Source organism: Panthera leo, chromosome D4 (assembly GCF_018350215.1).
Source record: "Panthera leo isolate Ple1 chromosome D4, P.leo_Ple1_pat1.1, whole genome shotgun sequence".
NCBI lineage: Eukaryota > Metazoa > Chordata > Mammalia > Carnivora > Felidae > Panthera > Panthera leo.
The window spans coordinates 18,006,378-18,031,749 of NC_056691.1; the positions used below are offsets into that span (position 1 = coordinate 18,006,378).

Here is a 25,372-nt window from a genome sequence, read left to right on the forward strand (position 1 = left end):
CTGAATATAAAGGATGGAAGTAAATGGATCATCCGAAGGTCAGAAAAGAAAGGGCAAGCCAAGGAAAGAGCTGAAAAGGAGAGACAGAGTAACGGCAGTATAAGAAAGGAAGAGGTTAGACTCGGTCCTGAGCGGATGTTAATTCCCATTTTCAGAAAGCCAGCTGGTGGGGAGGGGAACTGTAAGAACTTGGTGTCCAGACCCACACTGGGGTCTGTACTTTTTAGCAGCCTGTGCAGATGGTCCAGTATCTGGGCCATCTAAGCGCGCCCTTTCCCTGGGCTTCCCCCCGGGGTGTGGACTACTGCATACCCACCAGTGTGCGTGTGGAGGGGTAAGGACCCAGGGGCTGGACACAAGTAGGTGGGGAATGTGAAGCTTTGAAAGGGGAGAAGGCCTCACTCAATTTTCTGATATTCTATGTAAAATTGACCGTGGCTGTAGCCCGGGAAGCCTAGAAGGTAACTTAGTCTAAAATACATCTCCCGTACGTGCCACAGGGTGAGACTGTATGGCTTATAGATCTTTGAGAACCTTCCTTGAGATGCAGACACGAGCTTTGAGATGTCAGTGCCCTGCCTCTTCGGCAGAGAAAGGAGACATCAGTGAAAACAAGATCCAAGTTGAGCTCCAGTTAGGTTTAAAGGGATACTAAACGGGGTAAGAGAGCTCCACTGTCATGAAATCCCATTATGAGAATGGCGGGGCTGCGGGAGGGAATGAGTTTTACTGAGCGCTTACTAGGTACCGCCCAGTGTGGGAGTATAGAGTGTATGCATGCTAATGTAAACTTCCTGAACTCTCACAAAAAACTCTCAAGCAGAGCTATGCCCTGTTTACACAGTAATCATTACCTTCTGTTTACAAACAAGAGAGCTGAGACCGATGGGCTTGAAATAAATTGGGATTACGTAACCAGACACAGCAACTAAAATTCAACAGCGAGACAGTGAACGTTCACTAGTGAATTCTAACTCTCAAACGAATGCGACACTAAGGTACTAAGCTCAGACAGGCAGAATTCCTTTGACTTGAACCGATCAGGGTGAAGTTCCTAGAGTCAGCGCAACTAGGATTGGTCCTTGGGAGCTATGGCTGAGGCTTAGCTGAGCAAGGAGGAGTGTTTAGCAGCACGCTTGGTATTGAAGAGATGGTTCGGGGTAGCAAGTCAACTGTTTGCATGGCTTCATCTAGTGGCTACATTGCTCCCAAGAACAGTGATCCGACATCTGATGGGTTAGTCAGGAAGGATCTACATTTCTACGGCTTTCCAAAAGATGAGCAGTGTGGCCCATCCTCAGCCCCCACACCTGTGGCAGACCTTCCTAATCACCAGTATCCATCTGGGGATTGATCAGACTTGCCTCTCTTTCCGCGCCCCATCCCTGCCCCCAGTGTTAGGGGGGGCCTAGCATCGTGCTGCCGATCTCTTCTGTCAGACTCCTTGTTTTCCCACCCAACCGTCTACTCTTCACTTTGAGGCTCCAGCCAACTGAGTACAAGTGGATATCAGGCAGCTAAAAGAGAAGGGGGCACGTCTTATTAACTGCTTTCATACCATCATTCGGTCTCCTGCAAAGAGCAATGACAGATGGCAGTGCGATGAATAATGGAGAAAATCAGAGGCAGCTGTAAACTATGACCCGGCCAGTTTCACACTCCCTCCTCCTTCCGTCCTCTAATGCAAAATGGTAGAGGGAACTTAAAGGCCAGCTGCCGCTTGACCTCACCTGGCCCAGGCTGGGCCCTGGGCCCCCAGTCAGGATACGTCAGTGACAGAAAGTAGAAACCTGCTTCTGGTCGACAGCCATGCCCAAACGTTTTCGCTGTTGCCAACCCGTAAAATCTTAAGTTCTCGGCAGAATACTTTGGAGCTGGCGACAAACTCCCCAGGGCGTAGCCAAGATGGACCTCATTTCCCTGTGGCTCGTTGGAGCCAGGTAGCACTAGACGCGGGACTGTGAGGTACATGAGCATGTCCCCCCTTCATCAGGAGAGGTGAAGATCTGTCCCAGAGTCAATCTTGGGCAAGAAGGATACAGTTACGCAATATCCCGGCATCTCAGAGGGCCAGTCTGGGAACGGGGAACGCTCGCAGTTCCTTTCCGCCCTAACTGCGGAGGACTGAGAAGGATACTTGCCTTATTACTGAAGCATTTTCTTACACGGTCTTTTCTCTAAAGGACGCCATTTTGAGGGCGATTGCTGCTTTTTCCAAGCCGGGTATCGATCAACCAAAGATATTTTGAATCCCCACTTTGAAAAATTCCCGGAAACGTTTCCTGGGGCCTAAAGTGTACGATTTTTTTTTTTTTTTTTTAATTTTAGGAAAGAGTACGTTATTTTAAGAATATGCTCGAAGGCTGACCGAGTTTTACTTTAGGGAAAACTAAAAGTTTTGTTTCATTTTGGCTTTCATTTGGCCCACACAAACTCAGAGGCCTATGGAGATACTTAGCAAGATTCACAGCTAGTAAAGGGTGGGGCTGGGACTGGAGCCCACAACCTCAACCTTCTGCACAATACTGCCTCCTTTTGAAGAATGCCAGGAAAAAAACAAGCCCAGCCCGTATTACATACACCGCAGGGGTTAAGAGCCTTTCTCAAGAGCGGGTAGGAGACACAAGAGATCCCTGGACTTGGCTTTTTCTCTTCATGAGCTCAGGTTAATTGCTTCCATAAATAATAAGTCCCTGTGGTCCTTCTCGCCCTCTACAAGCTTATAGTCTAATGGGGAGCACAGACACAAAAATACGAAGCTATTTACATGCCTTAAAAAGGGCGTAAAAATATTGTGGGGGAGTCCAGAGGAGCAAACTCACTTTACCAGTTAAGTGCTAAACGTTCCATACCCTTGCATTACAAGCTTTCTCAGGGGCATCCAAAAATAGCGTGCTCCATTAAAAATACTATTACCTTGGGGTGCCTAAGTGGCTCAGTTGGTTAAGCATCCGGCTTCTTCTCAGGTCGTGATCTCATGGCTCCTGAGTTCAGGCTCCACACTGGGGTCTGTGCTGACAGTTTGGAGCCTGGAGCCTGGAGCCCGCTTCGGATTCTGTGCCTCCCTCTCTCTCTGCCCTTCCCCCGCTCTCTTTTTCACACACTCTCTCTCTCTCTCAAAAATAAGCATTAAAAAAAGATTTTAATACAGTTGCCTCGAAATACGCAAATTCAGGTGATATTTTAATTAAATACCTACAAAATGCAACATGTCAAAACTAGACCATTACAACTCAACTCTTAAGGAACCACAACTCTTAAGGAATTGGGGTGCCCGGGTGCCTCAGTCAGTTAAGCGTCCAACTTCGGCTCAGGTCATGATCTCGCCATCTGTAAGTTCAAGCCCGCAGCGGGCTCTGTGCTGAGAGCTCAGAGCCTGGAGCCTGAGATTCTGTGTGCCTCTCTCTCTGCCACTCCCCTACTCTCTCGCGCTCTCTCTCTCTCTCTCTGTCAAAAATAAAGAAGAAATAAAAAACAAAAAAGAAACCACATATAATTAATTTAATGTAGGATAAAGGTAATTTAAATATGTTTGACATGATGTGGGACTTACAGAGGCGGGAAAACCTACGATCTGTTGGGATCTTAATATAACTCTGCAAAGGAGGGAGAAATTCACTATTCATGCTCGGGGTGGGGAGTTAGATTTACATATATTCCTCATCTCTTCCCTCAAGATTTCTACCTGTAGCTCCAAATAGCTACTTGACATTTCCCTTCAGATAGCTAATAGGCATCTCAAAATTAACATGTCCCAGACAGACTTCAGATTCCTGAATCTCCTTAATATCATCACCAAATGTCTCCCACCCCATTCATGGTATTACAACCCAGCCACCCAGTTGCTCAAATCCAAAATCTTTTTTCTTTTTTTTTTTTGTCCCCAAATCCAACCCATTAGCAGGGTCCCATTAATCACGCCTTTCCAATAGATCTCTAAATAGTCCATAGTTGTAATTATGGGTCAAGCCACCATTGTCTCTGTCCAGAACGACTGCAGGAGCCTCATAAGGAGGCTCCCTGTTTCTCTTCCCTCCTTTCTTTTTCTCTCCAGCCCCATCCGCTCTCCACAGGGAGAGCAGAGCTGCTATTACAAACACAAAATCAGATTTCGCCTCTTTCTTCCTATTTCACTTGAAGTCACATCTCAACTCCTTACCTGAGCTCTTTCTCATCTCCTTTCTTGCCGCCTCCCCCTACTTATCGCGTTCCAGTCGTAACAACTTTTTGTTCTTCAAGCCAAGCTAGCATGTTTGTGCCCCAAGACCCCTGCCCTTCGCCCGGCTGGTTTCTTCCCATCCCGCGGGTCTCAGTTCAAAAATAGCTCCCTTGGAAAGCAGTTCCCTCAACCACTCACCCCACGCCTGCCCACCTTTTCTGGTCTTTTCATGGCACGTATCACAACCTGACATTCTACGATTCCTTTGCTTGTTTACGGTCAGTCTCTCCCAGTAGGATGTCAGCACCGTGCAAGCTGGCGCTCTGTCCATCTTATTCACAGCCATAGCTTGTAGGCGTAGCACGGTGCCTTCCCTGCCTGATCAACGTTCGCAAAATGGATGAATAAAAAGGCTAAAGTAAGAAACGGCATTTGACCTGAATCTTGAAGGATAAGCGGGAATTTGTAAGTCAGTGAAGGTGAGGATGTTGAAGAAGGATTCTTGAGAGAGAACCAGTTCGAAGGGCACAAAACCATTAAAGTGTCTGTGGACAGGGATGGCAAGGAGGGGGCAGGGTAGGCACTGGAGGCAGAGAATGGAGACAGTGGAGGGCAACTTGTAAAATACTGTGGAGGGGCTGGTGCCCTCCTCCCCTCCCCTTGACAGAGTCCTCAACCCTCTTTTCAGAGAGGCTAAATGACGTGCTCAAGGAGACCGTGTTCGGGGCGCCTGGGTGGCTCAGTCGGTTGGGCATCCGACTTCGGCTCAGGTCATGATCTCGCGGTCCGTGAGTTCGAGCCCCGCGTCGGGCTCCATGCTGACAGCTCAGAGCCCGGAGCCTGTTTCGGATTCTGTGTCTCCCTCTCTCTCTGACCCTCCCCCGTTCATGCTGTCTCTCCCTGTCTCAAAAATAAATAAACGTTAAAAAAAAAATTTTTTTTTTTTTTTTTAAATAAAAAAGGAGACCATGTTTGCTTCGGTCCCTGGAGGACTGACACCTACACTGAGCCAGCTAAATGAAAGGACAGGGTGCTAAGCACAGCTCAGCTGTCAAAATAGCTCACATGAGAGGAGGCAGCCCATAGCTTCTCTTCACTGTGATATCCATGGCCAGAGCAACATATTCGGCAAGGCCTGTTTGCAAGATGATACTCAGGGACAAGAGCTTGCTCAGAATCCTCTTTTCCTTCTAAGGAAAAAAAAAAAAAAAAACAAACCGAAACACTTTGCCCTCCAAATCATCACCAGAGGAGAGTGAAAGGAAAGAAAGTGATATGCTCGTCCCTTTCTTCCCTAACGATGAAAACAACGAGAACTCCCACACGTGAAGTGCTTCCGTGGGCTAAGTTCTGTGCTGCTTGCTTCGTATGGGTTATTCCACTCAGGACCCTGAATAGCCCGATTTTATCCTCTTTTTACAAATGGGAAAGTGGGTGATGTAAATGCCTAAGGCACCCCGGGGATAAATGGAAGATCTGGGATTAATTTAGACCCAGACAATCTGATATCAGAATCTCCAGGAGAAATACAGGAGCCAAGGAAGATGTCTGTGAAAACAGCCTTCGGGCTATGACCACGGAGCTCGCATGAGGATTAAGGATTTTAACTGGTGACGTCTTTCAGGGCCCCCACTATCTCTTGTGAATAGAGCAGCATCCACCCAAGACTACGCACCACGACCGTACATGGCACTTTCTGTGACCAAGCCAGGAGTGGGCAACTCGACACGTTCCTTTTTCCTTCCAATCTATTCCACACAGGAGCCAGAGTGCTCTTTCTAAAAATTCAAAGCTCACATGAGGCTCTGCTGTTTAAAACCCTCCCATGGCTTCCCATTTCCCCTTGGATAAAGTCGAAACACCTTTCTATGGCCACCAAGGCCATGGTCAATCTGACCTACCCCACCACTCTAAGCTCATCTCATGACATTCTTTATCGCCCATATTTTCCAGCCACAGTGACTTTCCCTGATTTTTCCTTTATGCTTTGTGCCTTAGAACTTTCCCACATGCCATTCCCCCTACTTTAATGTTATCCCATTCTTAATCATCTACTGATGGCTAATATTTATTATCTGGGCCTCGGTTTAAATGTCACTTCGCTGGGGGCGCCTGCGTGGCTCAGTCGGTTGAGCGTCCGACTTCGGCTCAGGTCATGACCTCACGGTCTGTGAGTTCGAGCCCCGCATCGGGCTCTGTGCTGACGGCTCAGAGCCTGCAGCCTGCTACGGATTCTGCGTCTCCCCCTCTCTCTGCCCCTCCCCCACACACGTTCTGTCTCTCTCTGCCTCTCAAAAATAAAGAAAACTAATAATTTTTTTTTTTAAATGTCACTTCTCTGGCATTTAAAAATCCTCTGATTTTTCTAAACAAGGTTACATCTCCTTATTATAAGTTTGTACGGGAGCCTCTACTTTACTTTCATATCAATTATAAATATCTAGTTAATTGTAGTGTTTGTTTGGTGTAATGCTCACTACAAAGTTTGTTCCATGGGGGCAAAGTCTATAAACTTCTTATAGCCCGTAAAGCTAGCAAAGTGTCTATCCTAGACTAGGTATTTGACAACTCTTTGATCAATAGATGAAAACGTCAATGAATGAAGAAATCAGTAAATAGCTGAGTACATGCATGACAGGGAGGCAATAGCCCTGGCCCAGACGCTAAGACAACCAACTTCTCATGCTGATCCTGAATAACTTCAGTGTAGCTCTATGTCTATACCTGTTTCCTCATCTTCAACATCATCCCCTTGAATCTTTCCAGCCCTTCCGTTCAGTGTAAAAGAGAAATCCCAGGAGATGTCATGGAGAGTCTATCACTGTCCGTAAAACACACGTAAAACCTTAGGCACAAACCCGATAAGGCTAACGCTTTAGCACCTTGCCACCGAAAGTGTCCAGCAACAAGAGTGGCTGGTTTGGGTTAGTAGAGTAGCAGAGTTCTGGAGTGTCTCCCTCAGAGTCCTATCCATGTGTCATTCACTGCTGTGACGGTACGTTGCAGGTGGAATTAAGGGTTATTATCAAATAACTTTACAATCAAGAGATTCTCCTGAATTATCCATGTGGGCGCAAGGTAGGGTCAGCCAGAGGGAGAAGCAGAGAAGGCAGAGGGGAGAATTCGATTCAGGATGTGAGGACTTGACTTATGGTCACTGGTTTAAAGATGAGGAAGGGAGCCACGAGACAAGAAATACCTGCAGCCTCTAGAACTGAGGACAATTCCCAGCCATCAGGTGGCAGGAAACAGGGACCTCAGTCCTGAATTCTGCCGTCGCTATGAATGAACTTGGACCAGACGCATCCCTAGAGCCTCCAGAAAGAATGCAACCTGTGATACCTTGTTTCCAACCTTGAAAACCTGGGGCAGAGGAGGAGCTGAACAGTTGTGCCCAGACGTATGACCTACAGAAGTGCGAGATAATAAGTCGGTGTTGACGTAAGCCATAAAAAAAAAAAATAGGTAACCTGTCACAGCAGCCATCAAAAACTAGTCCATATTTGTGTACCTTTATAGCTGACGTCTGAGGGGCAGGCTTCCGGTTTGTCACACATTCAGGGACCTACTCAGATGTACTCCCGAGACAGAGGCTGGTGAATGCCACCTTTGCATTCTACCTCTGCCTTACTCCAGGTGGCTGGTATCTCTGGGAAAGGAACTTGTCCACTTGTCTGGTGCCCTGATTTGGGCAACTGCCACCCAGGGGACAGCTCTAGATCATGTGGCTATGGTAGCCACCGGCACTTCTGCTTGGAGTCTCAAAGGCCTGGGTATATTTCCATCATTTAAACGCTGTTGTCTGAGGGTCTGGCTTTCAATCCTCAATCCCAGAGGCACAGGAGATCCTCCCCTTTGGGACCCTGACAGCTCTCGGTACACCCTGAACTTTTGAGATTTACTAAAAGTGAAATAGGCTGCTCAGCCAATCAGAGATCTGAGAAACAACCGAGACCTCAGGCAGGATTGAATGATAAAGTTCATCTCCTACACAAGACCACTCCTTCAAGACTAGGAAGGCGGCTGTTGTATCTTATGCAGAGAAACCAACACAGAAAGTCAAGAAAATGAAGAAGGAGAGTCACATGTTCCAAATGAAAGAACAAGATAAAATATCAGGAAAAGCCCCTAATGAAATGGAGGTAAGTGATTTCGCTGATACAGAGTTCAAAATAATGTTTATAAAGATGCTCGCCAAACCGGGGAGAAGGATGGATGAAGACAGTGAGAACTTCAATAAGGAGATTGAGAAAAATATATGAGATTACCCGTAGAAGTCACACAGCTGATGAATACAATAACTGAACGAAAAAATCCAATAGAAGGGCTCAACAGCTGACTAGACGAAGCAGCAGAATCAGTTAACTCATAGGGCAGGGGAACTCAGACAATTATAGCAGCAAAAAATGAAAACACACACACAAATGAAGATAGCTTAAGGAATTTACAGGACACTATCAAATGGATCAACATTTGCATCACAGGACTCTCAGAGGAAAAATAGCAAGCAGGAGAGCAAGGACCAGAAAACATACTTGAAGAAGAAATGGCTGAAAACTTTTCTAAACTGAAGAAGGAAACAGGCACCCAGATCTAGGAAGTGTCGAGAGTTTCAGATAAGATGAACCCAAAGAGACCCACACCAAGATGCGTTACAATTAAAGAGTCAAAACTTAAAGGCAAGGAGACGATCTTAAAAGCAGCAAGAGGAAAACAAGGGACATACAAGAGAACTCCATAAGACCATCAGCAGACTTTTCAGCAGAAACTCTATAGGCCAGAAGGGAGTGCCATAACATATTCCGAGTGCTGAAAGAAAAAAAAAAAATTTCCAACCAAGAATACACTACCCAGCAATGTTGTCATTCACAACTGAAGAAGCGACAAAGAGTTTTCCAGACAAGCAAAACCTAAATTGGCCTTAAAAGAAATGGGGGTGCCTGGGGGGCTCAGTCTGTTAAGTGTCCAACCCTACATTTTGGCTCAGGCCATGATCTCACAGCCCGTGGGATTGAGCCCCGTGTCAGGTTTTGTACTGACATAAATATACGGTAAAATTTAGAATATCTAATGTTGTTAAGATGGTGAATTAATCACTTATGAAGCTGGCGTGAAGGGTAAAAGACAAAAGTAGTAAAAATAACTATAACAGAAATAATTAGTTAAGGGATACGCAAGATAAAAGTATGTAAATTGTGGGGCACCAGGGTGGCTCAGTCTGTTGAGCATCTGACTTTGGCTCAGGTCATGATCTCGCGGTTTGTGAGCTTGAGCCCCACATCAGGGTGTTGGTGCAGAGTCTGCCTCAGATCCCCTGTCCCCCTCTTTCTGCCCCTCCCCTGCTTGCCCTCTCTCGCTCTCTCAAAAACAAAGAAAAATATTGCTAAAAATAGAAGTAAATTGTGACATCAAAAACAAATCATGGCGGGGGGGGGGGGAGGTAGAATGTAGAGCTTAGGATCTGTTTAAACTTAAGTTGTCATCAACTTAAAATAGATTATTTAAATATAAATTGTTACCTAAGGCTGTATGTAAGCGTCACAATAACCACAAAGCAAAAATCTATAGTATTGAGGGAGTATATATAGTATAGAGGGAGAAAAGAATCAAAACACACTAACCACAGAAAATTACCAAACCACACAAGAGCAAGAGAGAAAGGACTAGAAAAACTACAAAAGGGCCAGAAAACAATAACAAAATGGCGATAAGTATATACCTATCAACAATTACTTTAAATATATACAGACTAATTCCTTCAATCATAAGTCAGAGAGTGACTGAATGGATAAGAAAATAAGACGAAGCTACGTGCTGCCTACAAGAAACCCACTTCAGGTGTAAGGGTGCGTACAGGAAGTGAAGTTATAGAAGAAAAATATCCCATGCAAATGGAAACCAAGAAAAAAAAAAAAAAAAAAGCTGAGCTAGCTACATTTATATCAGAGAAAATAGATTCCAAAACAAAGGCTGCGAGGAGAGACAAGCCCATTACATAATGATAAAGGAATCAACCCAATGAGAGGATGTAACGTCTGTTAATATTTGTGCACCCGACATAGAGGCCCTTAAATATGTAAAGCAAGTATTAAGAGACCTAAAATGAGAAATGCAATACAATAATGGTGGAGAATAGCAGAAGACCACAAGAGACTACTAGGAACAATTACATACCAACCAACTGGACCGACTCTGAAAAAATGGAGAAATCCCTGGAAACTAACAACTTACCAAGAATGAATCACGCAGAAACAGAAGAGCTCAACAGACCAATTACTAGCAAAGAGGTTGAATCAGTAACCAAAAATCTCCCTACAAAGAAAACCCCACGACCAGACTGCTTCGCTGACGCGCGGTATGCAATTTTTTAAGATTTAATACTAATCCTTCTCGAACTCTCCCCAAAAATAGAAAAGGGGGGAATGCTTCCAAACCCATTTTATGAAGCCAGCATTGCCCTGATAACAAACCAGACAAGGACTCCACTGAAAAGAAAATTACGGGTTCATCTTCCTAAAGGGCATAGATGCAGAAATCCTCAACAAAATACTAGCAGACTGAATTCAACAACACGTTAAAAGGATCATACACCATGACCAAGTGGGATTTACTTTAGGCGTGCAAGTAGGACTTAACATCTACGAATCAATTAATATGATTCACCACTTTAAAAAAAAAAACAAAGGATAAAAAAATCATACTTCAATATATGCATAAAAAGCATTTGACAAAATTCAACATGCACTTCTGATTAAAACTCTCGACAGAGTGTAGAAGGAACATTACCTCAACATAATAATGTTTATATATGACAAGCCCACAACTAACATCAGACACAATGTTGCAAAGCTGAAAGGTTTTCCTCTAAGATAAGAAAGAAGACAGGGTGCCCACTCTCATCACTTTCAGCGAAGGTGGTATTGGAACAATTAGGCAAGAAAAAAGAAATAAAAGGCATTTGAATGGAAAGGAAGAAGTAAAACTGCCACTATTTTCATTTATTATATAATATATTGAGAAGAACCCTGAAGACTCCACCCCCAAAACTTTGGAACTAAAAGCCAAATTAGGTAAAGTTGCGGTATATAAAGTCAATATACATAAATATATTGCATTACTATACACAAATAATGAAATGATAGAAAAATTAAGAAAATAATCTCATTTACAACTGCCTCAAAAAGAATAAAACTCCTAGGAATAAATTCAACCAAAACTTTTATGCTGAAAACTATAAGACATTGATGAAAGGAATTGAAGAAGACACGAATAAATGGAAATATATCCTGTGCTCATAATATCAAAAATTAATATCGTTACACTGACCATACTACCCAAGCAATTTACAGATTCAGTGCAATCCCTATCAAATTCCAACAGCATTTTTCACAGAACTAGAACAAGCAATCCTAAAATTTGTACAGGAGCACAAAAGATCCCCAGTAGCCAAAGCAATCTTGAGAAAGAACGCAGCTGAAGGCATCATGCTACCTGATTTCAAACTGCATTACAAAGCCGTAGTAATTAAAAGAGTATTGTGTTCCCATAAAGAGCAGACATAAAAGTCAATGGAACAGAACAGGGAGCCCAGAAATAAACCCACGCTTGTATGGTCAATTATATTCTGACAAGGGGCCAAAGAATATGCAATGTTTTGAGAAGAGGACAGTCTCCTTAACAAATGATGTTGGGAAAACTAGATGGCCACCTACAAAATAAAAAGACTGGACCACTTGCATAAACCATACACAAAAACTCAAAATGGATTAAAGATTTGAATGAATGTAAGACCTGAAACAATAAAACTCCAAGAAGAAAACATAGGTGGTAACTTCCTTGCCATCAGTCTGGGCAATGATTTTTTAATCTAATACCAAAAGCAAGGACAGCAAAAGCTAAAATAAATAAGTGGGACTACAGAAAACTAAAACTCTTCTGCACAGCAAAGGAAACCATCAACAAAACGAAAAGACAACCTACTGAGTGACTAAAGGAGAGAAAATATTTGCAGATCATATATGTGATAAGAGGTTAATATCCAAAATACATAAAGAACCCCTACAACTTAATAGCAAACCCCACACAATCCAATTAAAACATAGGCAGAGGACCTGATTAGACATTTCTCCCAAAGACCTATAGATGGCCAACAGGTACATAAAAAGGTACCCATCATCACTAATCATCAAGGAAATGCAAATGAAGACCACAATGAGGTATCACCTCACAGCTGTTCAAATGGCTTATCAAAAAGACAGGAAGTAACAAGTGTTGGTGAAGAGGCAGAGAAAAGAGAACACATGCCCTGTTAGTGGGAATGTACACTGGTACAGCTACTACGGAAAACAGTATGGAGGAGCCTCAAAAAAATTAAAATAGAACTACCATATGATCCAGCAATGCCATGTATGGGTATATAACTGAAAGAAATGAAATGACTAACTCCCTCATGTTCATTTCAGCATTATTTGCAATAGCCAAGATATAAAAGCCACCGAAGTGTCCGTTGATGGATGAATGGATAAAAGAAATGTGGTATAACGGACAAGAGCATATTATCCAGCATAAAAAAGAAGGAAATCTTGCCACTTATAACGACATGGATGGACTTTTAGGGCATTCTACTAAGTGAAAGAAGTCAGATAGGAAAAGACAAATGCGGTATATTCTCACTTATATGTGGAAAACCAAAAAGAAAAAGATGAAAAAAAGAATCATGGATGTAGAGAACAAATTGGTGGTTCCCAGAGGTAGGGAGTGGGAAAATAGGTGAAGGAGATCAAAAGGTACAAACTTCCAGTTATAAAATAAGTAAGTCATGGGGATATAATATATATCATGGTGGCCATAGTTAATAACACCGCGGTGCATATTTGAAAGTTGCTAAGAGTACATCTCAAAAGTTCTCATCGCAAGGAAAAAAAAAAGTCTTATATATGGTGATGGGTATTAATTGCACTTACTGTGGTGATCGTTTTGCAATATATACAAACGTAAAACATTATATTGTATACCTGAAACTAATATTATGTCAATTAAGCCTCAACATTTTTAATAAAAATTTTTAATTATAAAAAAAGAAAACTAATACAATTAGACCAGACCCACTCAATCAGAATATGTGCTTTTGCAAGATTCTAAGATAATTTGTGAGCATATCAAAGTTTAAGAAGCCCTGTCACAGATGGGCACTTCTTTCCTGAATTTGAGATGCCTTCTCTTGATTTACATTTACTGAAAGCCACTACTGCAAACTTTATGTTCTTAAATAGTGGACGCCCAGGAATTAGGCAACTGAGTACCAGTCCTTGGCTGGCCATTAACTAGGAGGGCTGTGGCAAGTTAGCAGCACTTTAAATTTTAAAAAGCACCTACTGAACAGCTAGAATGTTCTGATCCCCAGCCTGTAAGCCCGATCAACCAGAGCTATTAGGCTGAAGGGGTGTATTGGCAATTTGTTTATAGGCTCCCTAAACTGGCTTTCAGCAGTCAACCAGGAAACAAAGTGTGCCCATGCATACTTAAATAACCCAGCCATTTCTTAACAAAATATTAGCAAACTGAATTCAACAGTACATTAAAAGGATCATATACTATGATCAAGTAGGATTTGTTCCAGGGATGCAAGGATGGTTCAATACCACAAATCAATCACCATGATATACCACCTTAGCAAAAGATAAAAATCATGTGATCATCTCCATAGGTGCAGAAAAAGCAACTGATAGAATCCAACACCTTTTCCCAATACAAACAATGTAGATATAGAGGAACCAGATCTCAACACAATAAAGGCCATATATAACAAACCCACAGCTAACATTATACTCAACAGTGAAAAGCTAAAAGCTTTTCCTCTAAGATCAGGAATAAGATAATAGTAAGAATACTTACTCTTACCGCTTTTATTCAACAGACTATCGGAAGTCCTCATCATAGAAATCAGACAAGAGATAAAAGGCATCCGAATTGGCAAAGCCATAGTGAAACTGTCATTATTTGCAGATGACATGATAGGATAGATAGGGGACCTAAAGACTCCACCAACAACCATTAGAATAAATGAATTCACTAAACCTGGAGGATACAAAATATTCAGAAATTTGTCACCTTTCTATATTGTAATAATGAAGTAGCCGAAAGAGAAATTAAGAAAACAATCCCCTTATTAAGGAGTGCACTTGCTGTGATGAGCACATGTTGTATAGAAGTGTTGGATCATCACATTGTGTATCAGAATCTAATATTACACTATATGTTAATTAACTGGAATGAAAATAAAAACTCAAGGGGAAAAACCCCAATATACAATTGCATCAAACAGAATAAAATACCTAGGAATAAATTGAACTATGGAGGTAAAAGATCTATACTCTGAAAACTATGAAATATTGATGAAAGAAATTAAAGATACAAATAAATAGAAAGATATACTATATTCATGGATTGAAAGAATATTGTTAAAATGTCCATACTACCTAAAACAATTTATGATTTAAATGTAAACCCAAACAAAATACCAATGGCATTTTTCACAGAATTGGAACAAATAATCTCCATTTTTTTTTTTTATGGAACCATGAAAGACTCTGAATAGCCAAAGCAATTTTGAGAAAGAAGAATGAAGCTGGAGGCATTGCACTTCCTGATTTCAAGCTCTACTATAAACAATATGGTATTGGCACAAAAACAGACAAACGAATCCATGGAAGAATTGAGAGTCCAGAAATAAATCCACACGTATACAGTCAATTAGCTTATGGCAAAGGAGGTGAGAATATACAATGAAGAAAAGACAGTCTCTTTAATAAATGGTGTTGGGAAAACTGGACCACTACGTGAAAGAGAATAAAATTGGACCACTTTCTTATGTCATATACAAAAATAAATCCAAAATGCATTAAACATTTAAGTGTAAGACCAGAAATCATAAAACTCCTGGAAGAAAATATAGGCAGTAAGCTCTTTGACATCAGTCTTAGCAATATATTTTTTTGGATCTGTCTCCTCAGGCAACAAAAGCAAAATTAAACAAATGAAACTTCATCAAGCTAAAAAGCCTTTGCAGAGCCAAGGAAACCATCAACAAAACAAACAACCTGCTTAATGGGAGAGGATATTTGCAAATGATCTAACCAAAAGGGGTTAATATCCAAAAAAATGTAAAGAATCCATACAAATCAATAGCCCCCCCCCCCAACAAAGTCCAATTTCTCACAAAAGAAATCACAGACGGCAGACACATGAAAGCGTGCTCCACATTTCTAATCATCAGGGATAAGCAAATCAAAACTATGAGATGTACCTCACACCTGCCAGAAGGACTAGTATCAAAAAGATAAGAAATAACAAGTATTGGTGAGGATGTGGAGAAAAAGGAATCCTCACGCAGTGTTAATGGGAAGGCAAAATGGTGTAGTCACTGTGGAAAACAGCATAGACGTCCCTCAAAAATAAAAATAAAAATAGAACTACCACGTGATCCAGCAATTCCACTTCTGGGTATCTATCCAAAGAATAGGAAAGCACTAATTCCAAAAAGTATATACGCACTGCTATGATTTTTGCAGCATTATTGAAAATAGTCAAGATATGAAATCAACTGAAGTTTCCATTAATGGCTAAATGGAGAAAGAAAATGTGGTACAAATGTACAATGGGACAGTACTTATACATAAAAAAAGAATGAAATGAAATATTGCCATTTGAGACAAAATGGATGGACCTAGACGGTACCATGCTAAGTGAAACAAGTTGGAGAAAAGCAAATACTGTGTGATTTCACGGATCTGGGCAATCTAAAAACAAACAAAACAGACTCAAATACGGAAAACAATCTGGTGGTGGCCAGCGGGAAAGGGGGGTGGGGGTGGGAGAAACGGGGAAGGGGACAAAAGGTAGACGCTTCCAGTTATAAAATTAAAAAGTCACAGGGGTGTGACGTACAGCGTAGGGAATGTAGTGAGAATATTGTAACAACTGTGTACAGTGACAGATGGCAGCTAGATTTATGGTGGTGATCACTTGGTAATGTATATAAATGTTGAATCACTCTGTTCTACGGCTGAAACTAACGTGATATTGTATGCCGACTACTCTTCAACTAAAAACAAACAAACAAACAAACAAAGAGCCAGCTCCCCAGTAAGCTCTGCCTTAGTACCATCTGTACTGACCGAGGTGGACTCCTTCTGTCGTTATGACCATTTTCCACGCCTGTGCTCTTAAACGAGCTCTATGATTAGCCATGTTTTCGAAAGATGGACAAGGATGAGCCTTCTCCTTCTCTCTCTCCCCCTCTGGCCCTCTCCCCACGTCCTCTCTCCCTCCCGGTCTCCCCGCCATTCACTCCGGACTTTCCGTCCCTCACATCGCCAAGCCTCTTCTCAGGTACCACCTCTGCAGCGATTCTGTCCCCGCTCCCCCCCTCCGTGCCCAGGTCACTCCTCTCTCCACCCTGCTGGAGTCGATTTTTACATTTGCTTCTGCGCTTATGAATGTCTGCCTCCCACTCCAGACTGTAGGCTCCATGAGGGGAGGAAGCTCGTCATACCTCTCAGTTTACTATTATCTTACTACTAGGTTAGACCTTGCTGTCCTTTGCTTTTACTCCACCTGCTACCCCCCACCTCTGGCTCTGTGGGAGCAAAACACAATGATTTAGAATGGGGACCCACTTAGGCCATTCCCACAGAACACAGTGGGAGGAGGTGACCAGACATCCACAGACCATGGAGGGTTTCCTGGGGCGGGGGGGCGGGGGGGGGCGCGCACCTGGGTCGTTCAGTCAGTTAAGCATCCGACTTCGGCTCAGGTCGTGATCCCTCGGACCATGAGCTTGAGCCCCACGTCGGGCTCTGTGCTGACAGCTCAGAGCCTGGAGCCTGCTTTGGATTCTGTGCCTCCCTCTCTTTCTGCCCGTCCCCTACTCGTGCCTCTGTCTCTCTCAAAAGTAAATAAACATTAAAAGAAATTTTTTTTTAATGTAACTATGGGGCACCTGGGTGGCTCGGTCAGTTAAACATTCTACTCTTGGTTTTGGCTCAGGTCATGATCTCGTGGTTCACGAGACAGAGCCCCGTATCAGTCTCTGCGCTGGGAGCATGGAATCTGCTTAGGATTGTCTCTCTCCCTCTCTCTGCCCCTCCTCCACTCATTCACCCTCTCTCTCTCTCTCTCAAAATAAACATTTAAAAAATATAGCTATGATGTCAACAGAAACAACGTCAGTCTCCTTGTGCTGTCTCAGGCTAATAGACAACTCTAAAATAGAAATGAGATGATGTCTATCTGTATCAGTAAGTGTTTCAGGCCAAACTCACTCTCTAGGCGGCCAGCAGAATTTCTGACTCTGTGCTGGAACCTTCCTCCTCTCTCTGATGCCCTCCATCAAGAGGCCTTACGCCATAGCATAAAGGTGGCAAACCCGGAATGTCCCTTGGCCACTCACTACGGCTCATGCTAAGCGGTAACTCAGAGAAGCAAGCAGCCTGAGCCTGGGCCAACATGGCCGTCACCCTTCCAAAGGACTCCAAGAGGAACAGCAAAGAGCAGTGGTTCTCAGACTGGCGTGGGCCTCACCATCACCTGGAGAGGCTGTTCGAATGCAGGTTCCCGCCCCCCACACCCACCCCAGAATTTCTGATGCGGTCGGTTCAAGGTGAAAGCTGAGAATTTACATTTCTAATAAATTCCCAGGTCACACTGATGCTGCCGGTCCCACCCTCAGAACCACAGCACTGATGTTAGGTGTAGACCTAGTACTTACACTGGAGGGATGTGGGTTCAAGTCCCAGCTCGGCCACTTGCCAGGTAACCTTGGATAAATTCCTTGATTTCTCTAATCCTCACTCTCTTCATCTAAAAACATCACGACGACACCCCTGCTGGGCATTCAACAAGCTGACGCAAGGTGGCTACACGTGGGTACCAAGCACCTCTCCTCCCCTCGGCAAGAGGGAACCCCTTTCCCTGTTCCATGCGCAGCCCCCACATTCCCAGGGTCGCACGATGCTCCGTGTGACCCTCCCTGACAGGTGATGGCGGGCAGGGTGCCGTGAATTTGGCTTTCTACAGATACAAAAGGCCTCTCCGGAAATGTCCTGCCCACAAGGGCAGGACCGAGATAAGCGTCAGGGGCTACTCAGCCTACCTCACAAACAGGTAACAAGGCTATTGCAGGACCCTTTTCCTGCGAGGAGGGTCGCTCATGGCTTTCGGCCCTGAGACCAAGAAGTTAAATGACGCATCCAAAACCACACAGCTCTTAATGGCAGAGCTCCAAAGTCAGGACAAACGCATCAGCTGACTCTTCGGTTTCTGACTGACGTTTGCAATCTCGGCACATTAGTTTCTATAGCTACTGTAACAAACAATCACAGCCTGGTGGTTTAAAGCAATACGTATTTATTCTCCCGCAGTCCTGGGGCCCAGAAGTAGGCCGGGGGCTCTCCCAGGGTAGAAGTCGGGGTGTCCGCAGGACCGCCCTCCAGAAGGTAGAAGAGAGAGCATTCCCTTGTCTCCCAGTGTCCAGCACTGTTTGCCTTGCGTTCCTTGGCTTGTGGCCCCTTCTTGCATCTTCGAGGCCAACGTCAGCGTCTGTTAATCTCTCTCTACTGACGTCATTCCATCTCCCTCTAGGATACTTGGGTCCCCCCCACCCCGATAATCCGAGCTAACTTCCTCATCTCAAAGTCTCTAGCTTAATCACATCTGCAAAAAAAAAAAAAAAAAAAAAAAAAAATCCCTTTTTGCCATATATAACATTCACAGGTTCCGGAGACGAGGACCCGGTTAGCTTTGGGAACCCTTATTCAGCATACTATACTCACATAGACCATCTAATCCTCCGAGGCACCCCCTTTCATTAGAAAAATAGAAATGATAATATACACTCACGAGAAAGTTGCTAGGAGGTACACTTTAAATTGCTAAAGAAACGTACGTTGGATTTTTAAGTGCCTCCTGCATTGTTTTGTGTTATACTAATTCATTCACTCTATTCATCTACTCACCTTTTATGGAACACGTACTCTGTGCCGGGTAGCGTGTTAGCTACATGGGATATTAACGTAAAGAGGAACTCTGCCTGTATGGGTTTTATACTGTAATTAAGACAGATAAATGCTCCAGAGAAAATGCCCTGATGCACTATGAAAAGAAAGAGAAGGAAATGTTCTCTAGGGATATAACAGAGCCAGCAGTCTGTCCTCTGGGCGGGAGGCAGGAGGAAAGCTGAAGGAAGAGACTAGAAAGGGACAGGAAAGTGCAAAATAGCCTCGAACATCTGGAAAGTGCCAGGAGTCTCTCCCTGCTGGAGCCCTGAGTGCAAGGAGCTAAGGCACAGCGTGAAAGAGAGGAAGAGTGCGGACCAGGGTTGACCGGGAACTGCCCGTGCGCCGTGTAAAAGATCTGCCTGGTACTATGTGCTCCGGGAGCCCCTAAAAAGTGTATGCAGCCCCCTTGATATCCATCCCACTTCCTGCAGAAGTGATAGCTCCTGGCAGGAAATCCTGAAAGTTCCAGCCTCCTGACAGATACCAAACTTTGGCAGAGTTCTCTGTGAAGCGGTACTGACTTAAGTGCCTCCTGCCTTTTCTCCCTTACTGAGACACTTTACGGGTTACAGTGTCAGAATTTTATTTTTAGAGCCTCTTGTTATGGCGAGCCATTATCTCCCTTAGGATCTCTGCCAATCTCATTTTTAAATCATTAATTCCCTAAAATTATTCTTCTACCCTCGGATCCCATTTAACTCCCTATTCTGCAGTTCCTTTTGAGAAAGTTCAAAAGATAAATTCACTGTATTATTAGTATAACACGTATAGCACAATCATTCTTATTGCTCATGCAATACACACACACACACACACACACACACACACACACACACACATATATATTGGATATATATATTTTGCAACCTGGGTGGTTTTCCTGACTGATGGTAAGGGAGATGTAAATTTAGTTGAGGACATCTGCTTCCTATATGCAGCATCCCTGGTCGGCTGCATCCCTCACTTTACCTCCTGAAACATAGCACCCCTCTCTAATACGCTTTTGTCTGCTGATCTCATTCTCTCCAGAAACTTTAATAAATTGGCAGTGCGCTTCTGTGCTGGAAAGACATTTTGCATTAAAAATTGGGTTCGCAGCAGGCAGTCTGCCTGGGGACCACATGTCTAGGAAAGGAGTCATTTTTTAACTAAGAATATTACAAGCCTGGATGGGATAGGGCTTGTGTCCTCTGAAGCACAAATGTCTATCCTCCTGCAAGCAAAATTACTCTACTGCAGGTTGGTGATTAACCCTGTCAACTAACTTTCGGGGCAAGTCCGGCCTACTCACACATTCTCTTCTGGGGTTCTACCGCGGTGGCTTCTGGAACCTATTATACTCTACTGCTTACAACCTGTACTCCAATCACCACTCCTTGCCAGCACTTTGATTTGCTTGTCCTTTTGTTCCCCCATGGCTGATATTAGCTTCTAACCATGCGAACTATACAAAATTTGCGAGTTTATTGTAGTTATCATTTACCAACTCCTGTGCCGTGATGTAAGCTCGCCCAGAGACGAGACCGGTGTTTTGCCCACTAGTGTACCTCAATACCCGAGACGGTGCCTGCGCGTAGGGGGTGCTGAATAATTACGCTGAACGGTAATACAGACGTTTCCGTGGAGCGATCAGCTGCCAGGTAACTCTTTGGCATCCCTTTACCTCAATCACGTCCACCTATGAATTCACCAAAATGTTTTGACCGCTGTTTCACGTGGCAAATGGTGGTCCAGATCGTGGGCAATTATTCCTGATCTCCAAGACCACCTAACCCCGTGGAGGAGACACATGTGGGCAGAAATACCAGTGGGTATGTAGGATAAGTTAAAAATATGTACCAAGCACCACAGAGCACAGAAAAAAAAAAAAAAATCAATTTGGCTGCATAACGGTGTGGTAGGGAAAAGAGTGCAGGCAGCTTTCGGTGGTAAAGAATGAGTTTCCCAGAATGTTGTCTGGGAAAGAGACAAGGGAGTAGATGCAAACCAAATGGATACTTTAAGTGAGAGAGTACACAGTGGGCTTGGAGAACCGAAAGTCTCTTGGGAATGCCAGAACCTAGCGATGGGTCTCAGGTGTCCCCCTTTCACAAGACAGACTGGAGACAAAGATTCAAGTACAAGAGGTTTATTTGGGTGATGAAAGAAAATGCCGGCGGTAGAGTGAGAACATGAGATCAGGAAGAAAAAATAGCCGATGAGAGTTATCTTATCAAGCCAGCTGCCACAGAGGGGACTCAAACTCAGTGCTGAGGGGAAACACCGGAAAATGATATAGATGACAGGCCTCAGTCAGCTCGCTGGAGGGGTGACGGAGGGAAGATCTTCAAACACTAAATCCCCATCATTGGCCGAAGAAAACTCCTGGGGGTCAACAACCTGGCTCTTCTGGCCTGCCGTATGGACCCGTCAGAGCAGCCTTCTGAGACACTAGAGAAGGTCTCACACTCCTACAAGCTGGTGCTCTCCCCTGGAAGCTGGTTTCTGCACACCAATCAGGTAGAGGCAAGGATGTGTCATTCTTTGGGCTTTACTCTGTATTGGGGGGGGGGGGGGCAGGCAGCACTGGATGATCTTAGGCAGGAGGCTAGAAGTGTGAATTAGTGAAACATCATTTTGGTTCCAGAACGGGGGTGGGATGGGGAGAGTGGATAACGAGTCCAGGAGACCAATGTTGAAGATAAATCTCCCACTTGAAAGAGGAGAGATTGCACTAGAAGTCATGTGGTGGTGCTGGAGATGGGGAAGAGATGACAGAAGTCAGATGTTCATGAGTTAGGGTTGACAGAAACTGTGAGTGACTGGGGGAAGGGTGGGGCCAGGGAGGAGCTCCCTCCACTGACTCCCCAGCTTGGATGGTGTAAGTGCTCCCCGAGATGGGGAGTATGAGGGATACGAGTACTGAATTAACATGCTTAGTCTTATTGAACATGTCGACTTAGAGATACCTCCAAAGTACCCACCCGTAGAGTCTGGTGGGCCATAGATACAGGATTATTGAACTCAGGAGACTGATTAGACTGAAGTGCTATTTAGGAATCTCCACTTTGCAGAAGATATTTCAAGATTGGGGAGAAGAAATTCCAGAATAAAGAATTAGACACTTACGACAGAGGAGTAGTCTGTTGAATGTTACTAGGACGGCCTTCTAGTATCGGGTCCTTTGCCAACCTAAAAATGGCGGCACCATCGATAGTCTCTGGGTATTGCTTTGCCTTTATTTCTCTTGACAAATTCCCGCAAGGATTGTTTTTTCCCCTCAGCATAGATAAGGAGGAACAAGACACGCTGTGTGATTTGGGGCAAGTTGTGTCAATGCTTACGGTTGGCTCCTTCATCTGTGAAAAGGGCATCTCCTAGGTGGAGATCGGCTTCTGATGGTCACCTGAAGAGACTTTCCAGAGAGGTAGACTTTCCAAATCTCGCTTTCTCTCCTGAACACAAAAACATAGCAAACTCACGCCCTCACCTCACTCACTAGGCACTTAGCCTTGTTGGCACAAGGACACTCCTCGATGAAACTCAAAGCATTGCCTCCACTGGCATGTACCTTTAACCTGCTGCTACCGATTCATCCTATACCGAAGACTCGGTTCCTGACTAAAAAACACCTTTTAGAATGGTCACAAAGTCCAAGTAAGCAGCTGAAACCACAACGATAAGAGCCCTCCGTGACAATTTACCTTTCTTCTGCACGGGTTTTATGCCCGAGCGTCTACACATGCGTGGCTTTTCTGCCAAACGGTCATCCTGGCCACGAACGGGATGGCCCCTCCCCAGGAGTGCATAGATGATGACAATTTCTTTCACCATCTTGGCATCTAAACAGGACACTCTATCTGGCAGCGATGCAATGAGCTCCCAATCGTTTATGGCATGGCTCTGGGCGGGATGGGCTGTGGATGCCTGCATTATATTTTACCCCATCAACTCTTGCTACGAGGGTGTCAGAGAGGGAACACAGCCGCTCAATGTTGAGCGGGCCCAAAAGACAGCCACTGGCAAAATATCGCCTGTGGAATGTATATAAACATCAGAGTTATGCCAGGAGTTGTAGTTTCAAAACATCTGCCAAATCATCACAAACAGCTTCCCTCCCATTCTCAGACCAACAATACCACTATGATCCCTTTACTCCCTCAAGTTCAAGGCCATGGATTGGACTCCTCTTTTTCCCCCCTCATCTCCTATATGTACCCAACACGTATCAATAATAGTAATAGCATTTATTCATCATTTATTACATGTCAGGTGGCCCCCCCCACGGTCACAGAGGACTCGCACAGAGTTTCCCTGATGTGCTCAAAGCCACCCTGTTTGAGCTTTGGACTCAGGTGCTGACTTGTTTCACTATTCCCAGAAATATCATGCTGTTCACGCAGAGCGGCTGCTTCTCTCTTTTGAAATGACCAAGGTAGGAAATTCACTCACGCGGAAGCCAATCTGGGCCTCGTGCAAAGACATTTCTGATACAGTTTTCCAAAAGTGGAAGAAGTGAGTTCTCCATGCCTCTCCGTTTTCATGCCAACACTGGGCAGTCCCTAGACTAGAACGTCACTGAGACCATTGATCCCTGGGAGGAGGGAGGAGGCGGCAGCTAGCGCGAATGAGCTCAAAAGCCCACCCTTCCCTGAGATCCTGGGACCGGGTTTTCTGGGAACCACCTTGTCATCACCATTTTGTTTGCTGTAGCTCCAGCCCCCACCCTGGCCTCCTGAGGCCACCTCCTAGCTGGCTTCCCAGCTGTCCCTTCCAATTCATCCGGCTTCATCTGGCCACAGCGACTGTCCACCAAATTCGTTTCCATCTCCGACTTTTCTCCTTAAATCTTCAGCGGCTCCCTTTGGCCAACCACACCCATTTCATCCATCTTTGATGTTTCGTGACCTGGCTACATCCTCGATCCAAACTCATTTTTCACTTGCTCAAACTCCATTTCTACTTGTCCGTCTAACCACGTGCCTGGGTCACAGAGACACTGTGCTTATTTCCGCCTCCAATCCTTTCTTCTCCTCTCCTAAAATATTTTCTCCTTCCCCCCCACCCCCCGACCACCTTACCGTATCTATTTTTTTTTTTTTTCGGGCCCAAGTCAATTTTGTTTCAGTACAAAGAACTCTAATGAATTTCTCCCCCCAAGGCACAAATCAAGCTGGTGTTTTCTCCTCATTTTCTATTCGTGCCGCAAAGCCACGGGGACCCCAAAATGAACAAGAAATCACCCTGCCCTCCGGGAAGATCGCAATCAGAACCAGCTGCCCTGTGTAGCCATTCGATTCTGAACACTTGATTCCACATCGGCTCATGTTCCTGCTTGTAGGAGCCGATTCTGTCTGTCTCATGAAGGGTACACGGTGAGCTCTTCGAACACTGCTTCCAGGAAGCAGTAGGCAAGCAATAGCTCCAGGTTGCACGATTGGGGTGTCTAGGATTGCGGAGCTCGAACTTACCCCCATATTCACACAGGCACACACACGTACACACCCACGCAGCCTGCCAGTTATTTGGATTTTCAGTGTAGTGGAAAGCGCACAAGGCACCTGAAATCAGACAGACCTGCAATAGAACCCCATCTCCCGGCACTTTCTGGAGAAAAGGAGTGCGGCAAAACCCCAGTGAGAGGAGCAGTGTGAAGGCTGACCCCCTGAGTTTACATTGCCGCTCTGCCACCAGAATAGTCCTTCATTCAATCATTCGCTGCCTCAACATTGTCAACAGAAAAAGGAGGCCACCGTGGTTCACAATGTACCCTTTCTTACTTTAAGGTTATTATTATTATTTTAAAGGAGTGAGTCGATATGTGTAGAGCATTCAGGACAATTCCTAGCAGATGGCATCACGAGTAAGCGTTAGCTATTCTAAATAGCACTACTCATTCAGGGGTGCTGGGGTGGCTCAGTCGGTTAAGCGTCCGACTCTCGGTGTCAGCGCAGGTCATGATCTCACGGTTCGTGGGTTCGAGCCCTGTACGGGCTCTGCGCTGACAGCATGGAGCCTGCTTGGGATTCCTTCTCTCCCTCGCTCTCTGCCCCTCCCCTGCCCACTCTCTCGCTCTCAAAATAAATAACTTGAAAAATATAAAATAAACAAATAAATAAATAGCACTAATTCAGCGACCTGGGGCAGACTGCGTAAATTTCCTGAGCCTCAGTTTTCT

The 25,372-nt window shown here is 44.4% G+C and overlaps 1 protein-coding gene and 1 long non-coding RNA gene across 5 annotated transcripts in view; one reads left to right on the forward strand and one right to left on the reverse strand.

Annotated features, from left to right (window-relative positions):
* Positions 1-18,457, reverse strand: part of LOC122204455 — a 47,175-nt gene extending 28,718 nt beyond the window's left edge. For all 3 annotated transcript variants that reach the window (XR_006195672.1, XR_006195671.1, XR_006195673.1), the window contains exon 1: positions 18,312-18,457. This is a non-coding gene — a long non-coding RNA (uncharacterized LOC122204455). The remainder of the gene's footprint in view (positions 1-18,311) is intronic.
* The window catches only part of PCSK5 (proprotein convertase subtilisin/kexin type 5), a 447,663-nt gene that overhangs the window by 307,874 nt on the left and 114,417 nt on the right, over positions 1-25,372 (forward strand). The window lies entirely within an intron of this gene.